Here is a 9,074-nt window from a genome sequence, read left to right as displayed (position 1 = left end):
TTTTTCGTAAGGAGCATTGTGGGAGCTCCAAAACCTCATAATAAATTTGTAGATTTATTGAATTAAAAAGAAAAATTTAAAAAGTGGTATTGGGTAATCCATTAAAGTAATAGTTTTCAAAATATTAATAATTTCATAATTTATAGGTTTCAAAAGAAAAGATAAAAAAAAATATTTCACATATTTCCAACCTAATTTTCTCCCACATATTTTTATTTCTTTAAAAAAAATTAAAACTTGCTTCTTACTATATTATGATATTACTCATACCATATATAACTACTCTCAAATCTTTAAAATTCGTGATAAAAATTAAGAACCTTCAAATTATTTTGATTTAGTTACACACATTTAATTTCTTTTGTACATCTTTTTTTTTTCTTTTTTGATTTGTTTTGTACATTCATTTTTTTTTTATCAGCAAAAAAAGGAGAAACTTTATTGATGACAAAAACATATATTTCATATGAGATTATATCAATAAAAGAGGGGAGTGCAAAAGCACAAAGCACGAGTTGGAGAGAGAAACCAGAACGAGCCAAAAAAAAAGAAAAAAGAAAAAGAAAAAGAGGAACACACCCACTCTGCTTCAGCCCGTTGCTGCTGCTAAGTGGTGTCTTGTAACGCCCCCAAAATACAAACATAAATACATCCACAAAGGATAGCATAAATCAGAGTGAATAGTCTTTTCATTTCCTGAAGTTAAAGATACAAAAGAGTTTGACAAAAGTAAATACCCTATCGGTTTACACATTTCCAAGCCTTGGCTTGGTTACAACAAAATGAGCTTCGCTCAGTACCGATTTAGCCCTAGGCTATATAAAATAAACAAAACATGAAGCTCTTGCTTCTCAAATGTCCATCCTATGCTATTGTCTTGGAGGAGGCATGCCTTCATTACCTGAAAATGTTATTCCCAAATAGGATGAACCATAGCCCAGTAGAAATCATCTGACATAGTATATGAAACTTAACAAAGATATAGGTACAAGTGCATAAACAATGTTTGTATCAAAACCTTTCACGATTATACATTTATTCATCAAATATCGATTTAAAGCCCTAGTTCATTCACCATCAATTCTTATTCCATTCACTTATCTGTTTCCATTCATGGATCAATCTTATTCTTCCTCAACAATCACACTGAGACTACAACTCAATAAATTCCAAACCATACAACACATGTGCACAAACACTTCAAACTTCCATTTCACGGTTATTTCGTCTGCGGGCATCCGTCAAATGAGACCTATGTAAACATAAGTTATACAAACACTACAATTGTCATTTTATGGATATTTTGTCCGTGGGCTAGGCACCCATGTATAATTTCGGGACTTTCACCCAAGACACTCCGGCTAACTTAATTATAGTGGTGTCCAACTCTTTTCTCCTCCCAAACAATTATCCATACATATGCAATGTATTTAAAAAAGATAATCAAACATGAAGAACATCTCCTTTCCATTTCCAACAAACATACATATACAATGTATACAATCACGGTCATATTCAATGACAACCATCAAAAGATTAGTTTAAATTTACCTAATCCACATGCAATTTCTACAACAATCAAAGCTATTCTCCATCGATAGCCCAATACAGTTATCTCTAAACAGATATTCAATCTCAACAGACAGTTTATTCAAAACTTCCAAAAGACTAAGTTAATACATAACCAATTCCACCATTTATATCAATATCCTCTCAGTTTCACATTTTTAATGCCAATTCCAATTTTTGTACAAAAAGATAATGTCACCCAATTAGGGAAATTTCCCCATTTTCCCCAAATATTAGCCAAGTGACAAAATTATCAAATTTGACATAGCACAACATCGTTTTCAAACCCCACAAACATTAATTTCATCTACAGCCCAAAACCCTCTTTGTATTTTATGCTCCAAACCCTAGGTTTATTTAAAACATCTCCAAGTCACACCATTGTTACACAAAAGACAATAACTAAGCTAAATATCATATGCAGGTGTAGAAAGATCCTTACCTCAACAGAGAACAAGTCAAGCAAGAGTGGAATCCCAAGAATGCCGAAACACGCTCTATTTGGTTCAAAACGAAGATCTTGACGAGCTTTACCTTTTTCTCAAAAGCACTAGGGTGGAAATCCCAATGGATCTAGATGAAATCCTAGAGAAAATGTGAAATCTAGAGAGAGAGAGGCTCAAGGACAAGATTTTTGGAAAGTTTTAGAGAGAGAAAAGAAAAAGTGATTCAAAATGTCATCTTCTCGGACTGTTATACACATAGTCCGCTCGAGCGTGAAAGTTGGCGCTCAAGCGTGGAATGCATATTTCCAGAAGTTTTGCAGACGAAGGTCCCCGCTCGAGCGTGGGACTGTGCGCTCGAGCATCCAATGCACTTTCCCAGTATTTCAGAACTGCAAAAGAAATGCGGAGGAATGACAAATCTCGCTCGAGCGCAAGAATGGCCGCTCGAGCAGAGGAACAAAATTTGTGAAACTCGCTCGAGCGTGATAATGCTCGCTTGAGCGGAAAGGCCAAAATCTGGGCAACATAGGTTTTGAAATACGAGCAACCAACCTGTCCCAAATGCACAACTATAACCCGATAACCATAATAAAGGGAAAAACAAGGGGAAGAGATAAAAACAACTATTCAAAACCATACCAACCCGAGTCCGGAATACAATAAATAATGGGTCAAAATCGAAATCGCTATATGTCTCCATAGGAGGAGCTATGATTAATGGTGTCTCCATAGGAGCTGTGATTATCACCCTTACTCTACAAATTATAGCAACTGCATTGTTTGTAGACCACTTTTGAGATAACCACCTGTTCTTCAAAAACTTTTACTGGGTGAATCATTCCTTTACAGCGCAGATTGATGGTTTATTAATGGATTTCATACACTTTGTGGCTATTCTCACCTTTCCACAATATAAGGATTGCATTCTAAATGTATCATCATCCATACCAATGATTTCCCCCCACAGTTTGCTTATATTGCTGAATGTTGTGTTATTCCATAAGTTCTGTGAGACCCCTAACTTTTGTAAACCTTATTAAGTCCCTAACTTTTAAATTATTTCTTTGTAATCGCTCAGTTTCTTAATTAATTGCAATTTTAACCCTGGGATCAAAATACATGCACCAATTGGAAACTCACAAACCCTAATCGATTTCGATAACTTAGAAATCATTTCTAATACCGTAACACTGATTAATTGACTCCATAACATAGAATTACCACTTGAAAATCTTAGATTTTTTCGGTTTTTATCCCGCTCGTCGGTTGATAGCCTTTTTATTCGAAACAAGAAATTCAAACCGAATTAGATTATCTAACCCTAACTTAGTTAAATTCTACTCTAAAATAAATGTTACAATTCATAAATTAAGGCCTTAGCCCACATATTTTACAAATTGACCCCAAGTTAGTACCATTGTATATATATATATATATTTGTACCTCGTATTCATCAAATCTTTTTGTCGCAATATCTATGGAATTTGTACACAAAATAAATAGGAAAATTCCCCAAATCTTGAGCACATGGCCAGCCTTCGTACCTCCTAGGCTATAATCATTGTACTTTAGAGACATATCCCTTGAATCACGGAAATAATTATGACTTTGGTGCCAATTCTATATATATACATGTATATATCTAATGTACTTGTAACTAGAATGGATTAAACTAGACTTAAGCCTAACTAGATCATAATTAAATACATAATTAAGGTCCTAATTATCCACTATTCCATTTCATTTGAACTAAATACAACTTAATTCCATTACATTTCAACCAAAGGACATTTTAGACAATTCACACCATTTTTCTTATAAATACACCACCATCCTCCATCTATATGAATATCAAACACCACACCCACACACCCACGCGGCATAAAGAGAGGGAGAGGAGTGGAGAGTGAGCTTGTGGGAGGGAGAAGAAGAGAAAGTGAGCAAGTCTTGCAAAATTAGTTCCATAAGCATTTAAGTAAGCCACAACATAACTCTCTCTTTCATTTTCCTTTTTCAAATACATGTTATTAGAAGTTTTAAATGGTATTTTCAGATGTTTTTTTGATGGTATTCTCATGCTAAATATGAAAGAAGTTGAGCCTTGATTCTACCGTTCTTGTATTTCTCTTAATCGGTATAAGACTACCTTTTTCCATATCAAACTCTCAAAATTTCGAAAGGAACACCTTTACCTTAAATTTATGAGTTTAATACATATTATTTATCAAGTTTTCATCACAACAAAAGTGGAAAAATTCCCCTATTTGACCTCCTTTCCTCACCAAATTTCTATTTTCAAGAACTATGACAAAAAAATCTGTTTTGCAGCCAAATTGCAAAATTCTAGAAAAATGTATACAAATCTTCTGGACCTCCATTTTATGTCAAAATATTCCTTAAGGAGTTATCCTTCAATGAAAATTGGTTTCATTGAAAATGAGTGATCAATTTATGAGAAAATTCGATTTTTCGTAACGGTCGACGAATCTGGACAGCGCTGAAGCATTTTTTAAATAACTAAAAATCTAGAAAAGCTATCACATTTATGAAACATGTTCTGAAAACTAGATTAAATTCTCTACGAACCATAAGAAGGCCGAGTTTGGGAAAAATCTAAAATAACACTTTTGATTTTAATCTTTAATTGGTACTAATATGGAAATTTAGTTTTACATGGGTGTTTTATACTCTTGTGTTCATGAATATGCTTATTAGTACATGATCATGTCTTGATATGATACTGAATGTGTTATAGTTATGTTCATTATCTTCTTCAACTGATGATGCTCGTGCTTATGTAGATATTACTATCTTGTTAAGTTATTCTAACTTTAATTTAAGACATCTAGCTCAATGGGAAACTTCATTGGGGTGGTATTGGGTTTTCGATCACTTGAATAATGAAGAGATGATAATGTGTTATGTATGAATTGATGGGATGTGCTCCCTAATTGAAGGTTAAGTCTTACGCAAGCGGTTATCGCTTAAACCCTAGAATGGAATGGACGTATTCGGACTCTTTGCGATGGTTTGATTGGTGAGACAAGGTTGGGTCCATATGGGACACTCAGGAGGATAAAACTTTTTTTGGAAGGATAAGGTTGGATTCAGGGTGATAAAACCTTTTTCTTTTCGCTGTCCCTTTTGAGGCCCTGCAGTTGGCGTTATGTGGTATATAACCGTTGGTAGGCATCTGAGGTTAGTTCTGCAACAAAGCAGCAAAAGGGGGAGTTCCGAATAGTCCGGTGTCCAATTCTTGTGGTTGGAATGATGAAATCTCTTTGGGGGATTTCTAGAATACTAACATCTAACCTTGTAATTCTTGTTATTGACTTGAATATTATGCTTCATTACTTGCTTGTTATAAATGTGATTGTGTATTGGATTGGGAAAAATGGACGGGGTGTGTGTGTGTTTACTGGGCATTCAAAGCTCACGGCGTTTCATGTCAGGTATTGGAGACTGTTAGACCGATCGAAGGCAAAGCTGAAGTATTTGAAGATGTATGTCTATCCTATGAGAGTTAGGAACTAGTTATGTTAAACGTCTTTTGAGATTGTAAGTGATAGATCCCATGTTGTATTTAAGACATGATTTTGTAATTTGTATATATATAACATTTGTAACCTATCCTTGTACTCTGTCAATTCATGTAGGCCTTGTGTTAATACTTTGTCAAGATCTGTCAAAAATGTAGCTTGCTATCTAAGGTGGTTGGACTTAGAAGGGAGGTTATATTGACTCCTTCGACCTTCCTGGCATCTTGCTTGGTTATTAACCAAAAGACCCATTAGTGACATTTCCTATCCTTGTAACCTTAGATAAACTTTGTATTTATTTGTTAATATATTATCTGATGTTCTCGATATTTTGGGGCGTCACAAGTTCAATGGCACTCCATAACAGGCAAGCCAAGTAAACCTTTCTTGCTCAATGGCTAATCCTTGTTTCCATTCTATTATCGACTCACTCCAATCAGGTAGCCAAACCTTCGTCAACTTCAATTTCTCTTTCATGCTATCCACCGATTCAAAAGACATGACTATGTCTCTACCTCCTCCATCTCTCACCTGAATATCTTCCATCACTCTACTTTTCAGTTCTTTTTTAAATTCTACTACATAACACACTGACTTGAGTCTAACATGTTGGAAAATGGTTTTGGAAAAACCTTTTTTTTTTTTTGGCTAACTTTGAGTATTAATTAAGGTGGAACCCAAGCATTGTTTTTAATGTTTCTAATTGGGTTCATGTTTAATGCCGCGTAGTGAATAATATCATGTATTTTGTTGCTTAAAACCATTTCCAGATGAATGTGAATTCAATGCACATTTTCGGGTTCGTAGAAATAACTTTAGGTGGGTTTCCTACACATTTGCAAAATGTGCTTGTCCCACATTGGAAATGCTTAAGGATTTATATGGGTTCATAAAGTCTAGCTTAGGACACTTGGAATGGGCCCTAAAGGGTACCCAAGTTTATGGAAGTGTGAGGTTATGGGTAAAGTGGGCTAGACCCATTGGACACAAAAACAAAACACACGCGCGCTGTCCGTCCGGTCAGTCGGATGGAGGTTGGGTTGGGTTGAATTGGGCTTGTTCGACCCAATACTCATTGGACCCAAAAACAAAACACACAAGCGCCGTTCGTCTAGTCGGTCGGGCTAGGCTTGGGCGAGGATGTGAGGTTGGCTTAGGCTTGTCTGACCCAATACTTATCTTTTTGGACAAAAAATATTTGTATTTTATTTATTTATTTTCGAATTTTGGTTTCAAAATTCAAAATAAATTTGTCCAGATCTTTCCAAAATTCAAAATAAATTTGTCTAGATTTTTTCCTCCACCCAAATAGGTATACCTATTGAATCCACCTGTTGAACAGGTTTTGTATCTGTTGACACCTGTTTGGAAAAGCCACCAATTCTTCTATAAAAAGCCTACCATTCCAGCAATTCATTTCATCAAATTTGTCATGAGCATTTCGTCTTTCTTCTTCCCTTTCCATCTTCATGCTTTCTGCATCTGTCTATCATTTAATTTTAGGAAGAAAAAGAGAGAGTCACGGCATAGTTTTGGTTCGCCAGACTTGAGTTTGTATTGCTGCGAACCAAGTAGTAGTCATTGCATCCTGGGAAGTAGATGTCAGTAAATCTCGAAACATCGGAGCGAGGGCGAAATCTACTTTAAGGAGATTGTGTCCAACACAAGCCTCGACTTATAATTTTTGTAAGTAATTTACCCAGAATTTAATTTATTTAATTATTTGATGGATTATTTAATTTAATTTTGTTATTTATTTTATTTACGTATTTAATCACACACAACCACTGCGGGTGTTTTATAACAATCTTAAAGTAGATTTTTGTGTTTTGTATTTATGTGTTAGACAGACGAATATTTTATTACAGGAAATTAAATAGTAGTCATATACTGTTTAATTTCTTAAATAGTAGTAATATACTGTTTAATAATTTCTTTGATAACATAGTAGTTATATACTGTTTATCATTGGAATTTTGTTACAAAATATTATTCTGTATATTTTGTGTGTAAATTTTATTTTGTATAATTTTGTGATTGGTACATTATTATTTCATCAGAAATATGATTACTGAAACAAACAATACTGAGACTATTAGTACTCTGGCCCCCACACCTATTGTGCCACTGATGACTCCGGTAGTACCGATAAATCATGGAGAGAAGCCAGAAAAATTCAATGGAAATTATTTTAAAAGATGGCAACAAAAGATGATGTTTTATCTTACGACATTAAATTTGGCTCGCTTCACTCATGAAAAATATTCGGCACTGAATAAGGGAGAAACTGACGAGCAAGTGGTTGTCACAGTCGATGCATGGAAACATGGTGATTTTCTGTGTCGGAATTATATCCTCAGTGGGTTGGATAATATACTATACAATGTGTATAGTGTCAAAAGCACTGTAAAAGAACTGTGAGAATCTCTAGATCATAAATATAAGATAGAGCATTCCGATACAAAGAAATTTATTATTCATCGTTTTCTAGATTTTAAAATGATAGATTCCAAGACGGTTATTAGCCAGGTTCAAGATCTCTAATTAATTCTTCATGACATACACGCGGAAGGGATGGTAGAGATGGTTCTCAGTGAATCTTTCCAAGTAATGGCAATCATTGAAAAATTGCCACCATCTTGGAAAGAATTCAAGAATTATCTGAAGCATAAGCTTAAGGAGATAAGATTGGAGGAACTAATAGTGCGCCTCAGAATTAAGGAAGGCAATCGTGGTTCCGACAAGAAGTCAGGAAACCATATCATGCAAGCTAAAGCAAATGTTGTGGAACATGGACAAGGGTCAAAATTCAACAATAAGAAATGGAAGCATGATGTCAAGGGTCCCAACCAAGGATCCACCAGTAAGATCAACAAACGGATCAACAACGGGTTTAACAAGAGGTTCAAAGGCAAGTGTTTTGTGTGCAGCAAAGATGGACATCGCGCTAAGGATTGTCACATTCGCAAAGACTGAGGCAGTTCAAGAAAAAAGAGAGCACAAACCAACATAGCTGAGGATTTTTATCTTTTTGATGGAGTAGCAGACATCAATTTTGCTGCAGTAGTCTTTGAGGCAAATTTGGTGGGCAATCCCAAGGAGTGGCAGATGGATGTTGGAGCAACCCGCCATATCTGTGTAGATAAGAAGATGTTCACAACCTACAAAGTGAGGGAAAGTGGAGAACAATTTTTTATGGGAAACTTCTCCACTTCAACTATGGAAGGACAAGAAAATATTGTGCTGAAAATGACCTCAGAGAAAGAACTCACGCTCAATAATGTACTCCATGTGCCAGAGATTCGAAAAAATTTGATTTATGGGTCATTGTTGATCAAGAATGGGTTTAGATTAGTCTTTGAGTCTGACAAGGTTGTACTCTCCAAGAGTGGAATGTATGTGGGGCGAGATTACATGAGTGATGGGATTTTTAAGCTCAATGTACTAACTGTTGTACCAAATTTGGCTATTAATAATAAGAACACATCATCTGTTTATATTACTGAGTCTTCCTTTTTAT

Source organism: Camellia sinensis, chromosome 14 (assembly GCF_055761805.1).
Source record: "Camellia sinensis isolate YWXY chromosome 14, ASM5576180v1, whole genome shotgun sequence".
NCBI classification, from domain to species: Eukaryota; Viridiplantae; Streptophyta; class Magnoliopsida; order Ericales; family Theaceae; genus Camellia; species Camellia sinensis.
This window is presented reverse-complemented; position numbering follows the sequence as displayed.